Below are 12,487 nucleotides of genomic sequence, written 5' to 3' on the forward strand. Positions count from 1 at the left end.
TACAACACTGAAGGAGTGATTGCTCAATTCTTACTCAATTCCAATTCCAATACGGAGATGTGGCTAATGTGACTGAGCAGCTAATGAGATTAGGAAAGGATATTCCACATCGTGCACAGATAATCTATAAGGTGAAGCAGCTTGAGTAGCGCTCCTAATGAAGAATGATATTGGTGCATTAGTCACTGATAATCACTGATCAATCAGTCTGGGCAAAGCTAAGAAACAGCAAGGGGCAGTAAAGATCAGTGAGATGTATTAATAGGCAACCAAACTGCAGGACTAATGCTGGGCATGCTATAAAGCAGGAAATTGCAGATGCATACAACCAGAGAATTTCACTGTGCAGAAGGAGGCCATTCAACCCATTGTGTCTATTCCAGCTCCCAAAAGAGCTTCCAAGCTAGTCCCTATCTCCATAGCCCTCTAAATTCAGTACTTTCATATAGCTATCCAGCTTTTATGGAATCCGCCTCTACCGCTCTCCCAAGCAGCACATTCCAAATCCTAACAGCTCCCAGAGTAAACAGGGGAGGCAGTGGCCGAGTGGTATTATCACTGGACTGTTAATCCAGAGACCCAGATAACGTTCTGGAGACCCAGGTTTGAATCCTGCCTTGGCAGATGGTGGAATTTGAATTCAATAAAAATATCTGGAATTAAGAATCTAATGATGACTGTGAATCCATTGCCGATTGTCAGGAAAAACCCATCTGGTTCACTAATGTCCTTTAGGGAAGGAAACTGCCTTCTTTCCTGGTCTGGCCTACATGTGACTCCAGACCCACAGCAATGTGGTTGACTCTAAACTGCCCTCTGGGTAATTAGGGATTGGCAATAAATGCTGCCTGGCCAGCAATGCCCTCATCCTGTGAATGAATTAAAAAAAAAGTTTCACTTCATCTTGCTCCTAACTCTCTTGCTGACAATCTTGAAATTGTGACAGCTCTAGCTACTGACATACCAACCAATGGAAACAGAATATCCTTCTTTACCCAGTCAAAATTGTTCATAATTTTGAACACCTCAGTAAGGTCACTGCTTACTTTTCTCTGGTCCAAGGAGAATAAGCCTAATTTCAGAACTGTTCTGAGGAAGGGTCACTGGACCCGAAACGTTAACTCTGTTTTATCCTTCATAGATGCTGCCAGACCTGCTGAGCTTTTCTGGCAATTTTGTTTTTGTTCCTGTTGGACTATAACCTGGTATCATGTAACTTCTGACTATATGATTTTCATAACCTTGCTGTAGCTGAGCCTTTGAGAAATAGTGACCATAATATGATAGAACTTTACATGAAGTTTGAATGAGACATTACTCATTTCTGAAATTAGAATGTTAAATTTGAGTAAAGAAAACGATGAGGCACTGAAGGTTTGAGAAGCCACAGTAAAAGATCTGATGGTAGACAGACAAAGACTAGTCTTTAAACTAGAAGGCTGACTAAGATACACCTTCCTGTAAGGTACAAGTACCCAAAGGTAAAGATAAATCAATCCTGGTTGTTAAAAGATCACTAGATCAAATGAAATGGCTTATAAGAATGTCAGAAACGGTGGTCAGTCCGAGGATTGGGAAAAAATCGGATCCAGCAAAGTAGAGCTGAAATCTGATAGGGAAAAGGAAAAGGGAATATGAGTGCAAGCTAGCAATGAACATAAAGACAGACTGTAAAAGCTTCTTTAGATATGTGAAAGGAGAAAGATCAGCAAGGATAAATACGAGTCCATTAGAGGTGGGGACAGGAGAATGCATTGTGTAAAAAAGAAAATGAAAACATTAAAAACTAACATTAACTACTTCTCTCCTCATGGAAGGACATATAGAAAATATCTCAGAAATACAAGGTGATAAAGGAATTTGTATAACTGAGAAGCTAAACAAAATTAGCACTAATAAGGAGGTGGTGTTTGAAAACTGAATTGAGAGATGGTAAATCTCCTGGACCAGATAACCTTCATCCAGTGTTGTAAGATGTAGCAATAGGGATAACGGATGCATTGGTGTTTTTCTTTTGTAATCCAATAGATTCTAGAGAACTTTCAGCTGAACTTGTGAAGTTATTTGCTTTGTAAGGGTGAACAAAACAGCAGAGATTTATTTAAATGGGGAAAATCGCAGAAAGCTGCAATGCAAAGAGACTTGGGAGTACTTGTGCACAAAACATAGAAAGCTAGCACACAGGTACAGCAGGTAATCAGAAGGCTAATGGAATGTAAGCCCTTACTTCAAGGGGGTTCAAGCATAAGGGTAGGGAAGTCTTACTGCAATTGTACAAGGTGAGACCACATGTAGAGTACTATGAGCAACTTAGGACCCCTTATTTAAGAAAAAATATCATTTCATTGGAGGCAGTTCAGAGAAATTTCACAGGATGATCCCCAGTATGAAGGGACTGTCTTATGAGCAAAGGACTAAATGGGATCAGACTCACTGGAGAATAGAAGAATGAGACGTGATCTCGTTGAAACATATCCGATTCTTAAGGGGCTTTACAGGGTAAATGCTGAGAGGATGTTTCCCCTCATGGGAAAGTCCAGTTCCTGTTTCTTATGGTTTTATGAACTAGAACGTCACAGTGAGAAGAGATTTAAAAGGGCGAGTGGAAAATTACTGACCATATTGGCTTAATGCTGGTAGTATTAAAAATGTTAAAATCTATTGTATGGAATTCCTGTTTGATACAACTGTTGGGAGCTTTTTTGAAGATGTTACTTGTAGCATAGACAAATGAGTATCAAAGTTGTAGTGTATTTGGCATTTTGGAAGAGTATTGATAAGGTCCCTCAACAACAAGTTAGTAAATAAAATCACAGTGCATAGGATTTGGGGAAAGTATTAGAATAGACAGTGAATTGTTTAACAGACAGAAAGCAGACAGTAGGAATAAACCATTCTCAGGATGGCAGGCTGTTACTAATGGGGAGCCACAAGGGTCAGGGTTAGGTCATCAACAGTTGACAATCTGTGTCAATGATGTGAATGTAGGGATCAATTTTAACATTTCCAATTTGCTGATGACACCAAATTGGGTGGGAACGTAAGCTGTGAGGAGGATGTAAACATGCTTCAAGAGGACTTGTACAGGTGAAGGCTAGAACACGGCACATTGGATTAGAATGTAAATAAGTGAGACATGATTCACTTTTGTAGAATAACACAGAAAGTGGAATATTTGTTTGAAAGATGAGGTTATAAGTGTAAGTGTTCAAACAGACCTGGGTGTGCTTATCCATGAGTCATGCAGCAAGCAACCAGAAACGGAAGTGATACATAATGGCAATCATTTGAATATGGGATCAGAGTTTAGGAATGTTCCCACCCTGTTTCGACTGAGATCATTTCAGGCTCAGATTTTGGAAATCTTCTCATCCTGTCTGGTTCAGGATCAATTTGGGATCAGACTCTGGGAAAATTCTCAGATTCTCCACTCTGGCGTAAGTTTGGGATTAGACTCTGGGACTGTTCTCATATTCTCTGTGCTGGCATAGGTGTGGGATCAGACTCTGGGGATATTCTCACATTTTCCGCTCTGGGAATATTCTCACATTCTCCTCTCTGATATAAATTTGGGATTGGATTCTGGGAATATCCTCACATTCTCTGCTTCAAGAACAATTTGGGATCCGTATCGGAGCATATTCTCACCTTCTCTACCTCCAGGATCAATTTGGGATAAAACTCTGGGAATATTTTCACCTTCTCCGCTCCAGGATCAAGTTGGGATCAGAGTCTGCGAATATGCTTACTTCCTGTGCTCTGGGATCTGAGGCTTATACTGGAAAAGTGAACAGCAGCAGCTCGAGATTCATTTCCCTGGATTCTCAGCAGCCAATCCCATCAATAATTTATAAGAACATCTTTCGCTCATTTCTATTTATGATTAACTCAGAAAACCTACATGGGAATAATAAATATGTTAAAAACTGCCTGAATTGGAGAATGAAACCTGGTTGTCAATGCAAAGCAATTGATGAAAGATCATCATTTTGAGATGGGGAATTACATTGAAAATCTCTTGGATACTGTCAGTAGGCATTTCCCGTGCTTTAAATAATTATGTATCAATGTCAATCCTAAAAATAGTATTTTAAATGTTTGGTGCAGACTTACTCCAGCTGTCCTTTGATTTGTACAATTTTGATTTGAGCTTTTAAATAGGGAAGAAAATGATGGAGAACATGAGTAGGGGAGACCATGACGCCAGTGACATTTCTGCACCCTGGAAGTAGATGTTTCTATTTTGCCTTGTTTTAGGGATGGAGAGATTCTCTAGGTTATCATTTCGATAAGTCTGATTCTGAAGGGTTCTTTAAGCAAGAAGATTCATCATTATTCCTTCAGGAAGGCGGAATCTTTTATTTAAGTGCAAAATTGTTTGGGATGAAACATTTCCGAAGGCTGCACATCAAACGAAAATGAGGCAATTTTTCTATCAGAAATTTTCCCTTCTCAGTGTACATTTGGAGTTTCCAAAAACCAGCAAGAACCGAGATTGAAAACCAAGGCTGAGACCGGGCTGAGGACAGGCCAGGGATAACCATGACCTGTGAGCTTGATCATGTTTGGTGGTGTGGGACTATTTTGCTGTGTTTAGTTTTGAAAATTAATTTAAAAGGGGATGTAGACAGGGAGCGGGGTGGGGTGTGCGAGTGTGTGTGTGTGTGTGTGTGTGTGTGTGTTTTTGTGTGTCTGTGTCTGCATGTGTGTGTGTGTTTGTCTGTGTGGTTGTGTGTGTGTGTTTGCGTGTCTGTGTGTGCATGTGAGACAGAGAGAGAGTTTGTGTGTGTGTGTCTGTGTCTGGTGCGTGTGTATGTGGTGTGGGTGTGTGGTGTGTGTGTGTGTGTATGTGAGAGTTTGTGTGTCTGTGTCTGTGTGTGTCTGTGTGCGTGTGTGCGTGTTTGTGTGTCTGTGTCTGTGTGTGTGTGAGAAAGAGAGTTTGTGTGTGTGTGTCCGTGTCTGTGTGGTGTGTGTGTATGTGGTGTGTGTGTGTGTGTGTGTGGTGTGTGTGTGTGGTGTGTGTGTGTGTTTGCCTGTCTGTGTGTGTGTGTGCATGTGTGAGAGAGTTTGTGTGTGTGGTGTGTGTGTGTTTGTGTGTGTGTGTGCATGGTGTGTGTGTGTGTTTGCGTGTCTGTGTGTGTGTGTGCATGTGTGAGAGAGTTTGTGTGTGTGTCTGTGTGTGTGGTGTGTGTGTGTGTGTGTGCGTGTGTGTGAGAGAGTTTGTGTGAGTGTGTGTGTTTGCGTGTCTGTGTGTGCGTGTGTGAGAGAGTTTGTGTGTGTGTGTCTGTGTGTGTGTGTTTGCAAGTCTCTGTGTGTGTGTGGTGTGTGTATTGTGTGTGTGTGTGTTTGCATGCCTGTGTGTGTGTGTGTGTGTGTGTGTGGTGTGTGTGTTTGCGTGTCTGTGTGTGTGTGGTGTGTGTGTGTTTGCATGTCTGCGTGTGTGTTTGCGTGTCTGTGATTTTGTGTGTGTGTGTGCATGTGTGTGTGCCTGGATGAAGCTTCACCTGAGTGCAGTGAACAATCTTGTCAGCGTTTCACCCAAACCTTTCCTAGAACAGAACACAAAACATTTATAAAAAAAACACTGTGCATTTAGTAACACTTAGTTGCTGCAGAGTTGCAGCAATAGGTGGAATCAGTCAGTGGTAACAGCTTTCAGTTAGTGGTTAACAGAGAGCAGCATTATAGCACTCTGATGAGGTAAAGATGCAAGGAAGAAACCTTCAGCATTCAAAGAGTTACCACCCAGCCCAGTCTGTTCTTAAAGTTCTTAGAAGTTGTAATAGTTTCACACCCTATAGCATGTAAGAAATCTATTTTAAACCATGTCTGTGTTGGCTTTCAAAAGGCACCTTTCTCCCCTCAGGCATAGCACCTTGATTTAAAACAACCAAAAATTTGAAACATACAAGTTACAGAATTCTTCAGTATCTATTCATACTTGAGTGAGAAGTACTCCTTCATAGACAGTGAAAATACATTTGTGCATAATACATTTTGATTTGATGTGATTTATTATTGTCACATGTACCAAGGTACAGTGAAAAGTGTCTTACATGCTTTACTGGTAGTTTGTACTATACAAGTGCATCAGGGTAACATAACAGAGTGCGGGATACGGTGTTATAGCTACTGAGAAGGTGCAGAGGGAGATCAACATGAACATTCAAGAGGTCCATTCAAAAATCAGATAACAGCGGTGAAGAAGCTATTCTTGAATCTGTTTGTACACGTATTAAACCTTTTGTATCTTCTGCCCGATGGAAGAGGTGGGAAGAGAGTATAACTGGGGAAGGAGGGATCTTTGATGATGTTGTTTGCTTTCCCAAGGCAGCGGGAAGTACGGGTGGAATCAGTAGATGGGAGGCTGGTTTGTGTGATGGACTGGGCTGTTTTCACAATTCCCTATAATTTCTTTCAGTCTTGGGCAGAGCAGTTGCCATACCAAGCTGTGATGCATCCAGATAGGATGTTTTCTACAGTGCATCTATAAAAGTTTTGCTGGGGTAATCCAGAGCATTTCAAATGAACAACACTTTTCCTTCTGGCGATGTGCAGTCCATGTTATAATGTTGGAAATTGTTCTTTTTGAGCTGTCATTATGCCTTTAGAGATGTAGACACTCCAATAGCTTTCGACGTGCAGTCGCTACTGACATACAGTCTAACTTCTATTACATCGAAACATAGAAATCAGGAGCAGGAGTAGGCCATTCAGCCCTTTGAGCCTACTCCACTATTCAATATGAACAAGGCTGATCATCCAACTCTGTATTCTGTTCCTGCCTTCTCCCCAACATCCTTTGATTCCTTTAGTCCTAATATACCTAGATTTTTCTTGAAAGTCTTCAATGTTTTGGACTCACTGGTTTCCTGTGGCAGAGAATTCTACAGGCTTACTACTCTCTGGGTGAAGAAATTTCTCCTCAGGTCTGACAGGGTTTTAACCCCTTATTGAATGAGATGGCACTCCCATTATTTGACACTTTCTTTGTGCTCAGGTCCTGGAGTGGGATTTGCACTTGGAACCAAGTGATTCAGAGGTAGTTGTGGTTGACAAACTGTAGTGCATTATAATAGCCCAAAATTCATGGGCACATTATAAAGCCGGATTTGACGTGGAATGCTATTATGGCAGATGTCAAATTCTAAGTCTGAGGTTAGGTTTGTGGAGCATCCTAAACAAGAAGAGAAGCAGATTCCCAGAGAGATTTGGGATGGCAATTCCAAAGCTTTGGGCCCAGGGAGTTGGAAGTATGATGTGACCATTAATGATAAAAAATAAGATACTGCTAACCAGCGATGCAATATATTATTGAGCTTCAACACAGACCATCAAACAGATTAAATATTTCTCTACTGCTGTCTGGGGAACACTGGTGGCCACAGGTGCTAGCCATATGTACCCACGGAGCAAAGGTGGCAAACTTCAAAAGAAAGTCATTGGTTTTGAGGCAGCTTTGGTTACTCGCTGCCTTGCTCGAGGATGGTAGATCAAATCCCTAGTGACCTCTAGGATGTCTCATTTTTATCGGTAAATGGGTATGAAGCTGATCTTGCTCCATCTAATGGCTGATTGACTGTAAATGGCAGAAGACAAGTGATTCCCTTTTGGTTAAAAAGTTCAAGTCCTACCGGACCATTAGGCTGCTCTCTCGTTAAAGAGAGACGACTGGTGGTGGTTTAACCTGAGGGTAACCATGCCTCAGGCAAGGGGAAAGGTTGAAAAGGAGAGTCCTTCATGATACCCTTAGCTGGTGTGGGAATTGCACCTGAACTGTTGGCATGCCCTCATAATAGGAAAGGATGGAATGACCGATTTCTAACAGAGCTACCTGGTTCTGTGTGCCAAATCTCTAAAATGGTAACGTTGGGTGCTTACAAACAACCACATGATATGTTGTCTTTCAAATTCCACAATTCTATCCATCCTGGTAACCTTTCATTCCCCCTGTCAAACAAGAATCTTTCTATCCCTCTTAAAAGTAATTAATATCCCTTCTCCACCACCTTCTGAGGAAGAGAGTTCCAAAGTTTCAGAAACTGCAGAAGGTTTCTCTTCATCTCTATCATGAAAGGGTGACCCCTATTTGAAAACAGTGCCTGTTTAGAATCATAGGATCCCTACAGTGTGGAAATGGGCCATTCAGCCCAACAAGTCCACACTGAGTCAGTGTGGACTCTCCAACCGGCATCCCACCTAGATCCATCCCCCTATCCTGCATTTCCCATGGCTAATCCACCTAACCCGCACATCTTTGGACTGTGGGAGGAAACCGGAGCACCCAGAGGAAACCCACACAGACATGGAGAGAACGTGCAAACTTCACACAGTTCAGTTCTGGACACACCCACAAGAGGAATCATCCTTTCCTCATCTACCTTCTCAAGGCCATTCAGGATACAATACGCTTCGATCAAATCACCCCTCGTTCTTCTAAACTCCAGTGGAAACAAGTCCAGCCCGGCCAATCTATGCTCAGAATGTAACCCACTCACTTTGGGCATCAATCTATAAATCTCTCCTGAACAATGACATTCCTCCTGGAATAAGAAGCCAGTACTCATTTCCTATTGGATAGTACAGTAATATGGTGTGGATAGGGAGAGCTGCTCAGCACTCGATCCCAACTTCATGTTGGATAGGGATGGACATCCTTAGCTTTCTGAGGTGGTGCTTAAATAGCCCTGAATATTTGCCATCTCTGTTGCCTGATCGAAAGATGAGTTCCATTGCCCAATAGCTTGACAAGAAAATCAACATCAGCTTTTGAGCAGCTCTGCTGACATTGGATCCAGCCACTTAAGAAGGTGAAGAGATAGCTTCTGCAGTCTGGACAGATGGCCGTGCAATTGAGGAGGCTGTCTGAGTACACAGACCTAAGAATATGTGTGCCTCGGGAGGAGGTGAACTTACTGGAAAGCAGTGCAGTAGCAGCAGAGAAAAGGAAGCCGTGATGTGATCTGAGACTGTGCTGTGTAGTGGTTCCATTTCTGATCTGGGACTGAGTGACATGGTCAAGCTGCATTAACCTAACTGGGGACACCAATGTAAAGTAATGCTAAGTCGCCATAGTCCCAGAGGAAAATAAGGTTGCTGTCTCATTAGAGAGAGACAGAGAGAGAGGACTGGTGTTGGATTCTGGCGAGGAGTGAAATCGAGAAGGCAGGATATTCCTGTAGAGGGCTGGAGTATAAGAATGCAGACATTATGTGCATCTATACAAACCCCTGGATGGACCCACTGTCAGCAAATGTAAGTATCATTACCTGCCTTGGTAATATAGAACAAAGAACTGCAGATGCTGGAAAAGGAACACGCAGAAGCAATGGGTCTGCCTAATGAGTCCTGCTTATAGATTTTGGAAAGAAGATAGAAGCGGGCTGCACTGGAGGAAGAGATAAGTTCCATGGGGCAGGAACGTGTTTGTGAAGGACATATTGGACTTGGAGGGAGTACATTGTAAGTTTATGTGAATGATATCTGGACTTCAGGAGATGTTATGTGCAGAAATTAGACAAATTAAGCCAGTTTTCTCTAGAATTTAGAAAGTCAAGGAGTGATCTGATGAATGTCTTCAAGAAAATAAGAGGAAAAGATGGGGTAAATAAAGATAAGGTATTTCTAGATTCTAGAACTAGGGGACATTGTATGAAAATTCGTGCCAGACCATTCAGTAGAGATTATAGTAAGGACTTCTACATACAAACCTACAGAGTTTTAGCACTCTCTTCTACAAACAGCAAGTCAAAGAAAGATGAACTTTTGTTCAGCAAAGGTCTGAGGAGATACAGGCTAAAGGCAGATATATGGAGTTAGGGCACAGATCAGCCACGATCTCATTGAATGGTGGAATAGGCACTAAACCTGTACTGTTGGTGACACTCTGCATCACAAACCAGCTATTCAGCCAACTGAGCTAACTGACCCCAATGCTATTCTGATCACTTCAACACTCCCATGTTTGCTCAGGTGAATACTTCAGCCCTTAATAACAGACGATGTAACCTTCCCTTTATTTTTGTCTTGGTTTAAGGGAGCATCACTGGCATGGCCAATATTTATTGCCCATCCTTAACTTCTCTTTAGAAGGTTGGTTATTTTCTGAAACCACTGCAATCTGTGTGGTGTAGACAAACCCTCAGTGCTTCCTTGCTGCAGAATTTTGACATAATTGAGAGGCTTACTCAACCATTTCAGAGTTGACCACATTAGAGTGGTTCCAGCATGATAGGTAAGATTGGCAGATGGCTCTTTCAATATGGCAGTTTATTGTTAATTATGCAAGGCCATGGGCCAAGTGCTGGGAAATGGGATTAGAATAGTTAAGTGGTTATTTTTGAGAGGCACAGGCTGGATGGGCCAAAGGATCTTTCCTCTTTATGCTGTGGACCTTTATAACTCTACAATTGATTTATTGAATTGAAATTTGCCTAACGACTTTGATGGGATTTGGATGTACATCCTCAAAGAATTAACGTTGGCCTCAGAATTAGTAGGGTGAGTAACATTACCACAATGCTAGCATCCTCTGGTTGGGATAATGTGTCACCTGAAGAAAGCCTTTTGAGTTGAGGTATTCCCATTCATCTACTGATCTTGCCATTCCAGGTGGTAAAGGTCATGGGGTTTACAAAATGCTGCCTAACAAAGGCTAACACCATGATATTCTGACACACTGCCAGTCTGGGAAGAAAATACATGCATTTTCTACAAGTTCCTTGCACTATAAGATCAATTTACAGGCACTCATAAATGCTCATTCTGTAAGCTTAATGCTGTGATAGGGGATGCCAAAACTATCCAGTGTGATAATGGCTAACCTGGTCAAATCATTAATTGGAAATCACGAAAACTCGTGAAGGAGTTTATGGCTAACACTTCCAGCCTTGAGCAGTGCCCAGTTTACCTCAGATTACCCTGGAGGGGGAAAGTTTCTCAAACATTTGAACAACAGATGTCTCATCCCCCTACATTGCAGTAAACACACACATGGTTTCTCCATTGGCTGCTGCCATCAATCCAAAAACAGCTATGCTTACCTTGCAAATAAGTAATGTGATATAACAGTATTAGTGCTGGTGCAATGACAGGTATGTAGACCATACATACGAACGACTGATGGAATGTATCAAACAACATGTACCCATAAGCATTTGCAGAGGGCATCATACCAATTGTGTTCGACAAAGCCCGCACTTGCAAAGCCACCATGTCCAATATTAGATGTGATTCGGCTATCAGACACCAATTACTAAATAAGCCCGACTGTGCCAAGAATCACATTGGAAACCAATGCATGATTATCAGTTGAGCTTGCAATGTGACGCATTTGCAGATGCTGGAAGCTGCACGTATTACCGTACAGTGCCCTGGTTTATGTTGGCAAGATGAATTTGTATATGTATTACACCTTTTCCATTGGGAAGAAAGGGGGCCATAAAGCCTGTCAGTCTTTGCTGAGTTCTCCTGGCAACATTCAGCATCATATGCAGGTCAGACAAAGATGTAACAAAGAGGGAAAGATGTGATTGGCGCTTCAATCTGGTGGTTTATCGAAGAAACTACTTGGAATCTACCTGCTTGGTCTGAAAACTAAGATTGACAGTCATAGAGCCATGGAGATGTACAGCACAGAGGCAGACCCTTCAGTCTTACTTTTCCATGCTGACCAGATATCCTAAATTAATCCAGTCCCATTGCCAGCATTTGACATATATCCCTCTAAATCCTTCATATTCATATACTCATCCTGATGTCTTTTAAATGTTGTAATTGTATCAGCCTCCACCACTTCCTCTGGTAGTTCATTCCATACACACACCACCCTCTGTGTGAAAAAGTTGCCCCTTCGGTCCCTTTTCAATTTTTCCTCTCTCACCTTAAATTTATGCCCTCTAATTTTGGATTCCCCACCCCGGAGAAAAAAATCTTGACTATTCACCCTATCCGTGCCCCTCATGTATTTATAAACCTCTATAAGGTCACCCCATAACCTCTGACACCCCAGGGAAATTAGCCCCAGCCTATTCAGCCTCTCCCTATAGCAGGAATCCTCCAACCCTGGCAACATCCTTGTAAATCTTTCCTGAACCCTTTCAAGTTTAACAACATTTTTCCTATCGCAGGGAGACCAGAGCTGAATGCAGCATTCCAAAAGTGGCCTAACCAATGTCCTGTACAGCTGCAACATGATTGTTCCTGTTACATTTCCATGGCAATGATCTAACCAGCCCCCTCTCCTCATGAGATACATATTGGTGTCCATTTCTGAAAACTGTTTCTTGTGACCTGGTCAACGAGTGCAGGCTGAAAAGCTTTGACTTTCTGTTTCCTTTTAGCTATGTTCATGAGTTCAGTTGGAGCCCGACTGATGGGGAACAGTAGCTCATTCAAATCCTTTGTTCTGTGATGATATCTGAATGGGAACTTGTCTGGGCCAATGAGTGCGTTATTTAATGTATTAGTTATTTACAATAAGGAATGA

The sequence above is a fragment of the Rhincodon typus genome, chromosome 16, assembly GCF_021869965.1.
Source record: "Rhincodon typus isolate 14 chromosome 16, sRhiTyp1.1, whole genome shotgun sequence".
NCBI lineage: Eukaryota > Metazoa > Chordata > Chondrichthyes > Orectolobiformes > Rhincodontidae > Rhincodon > Rhincodon typus.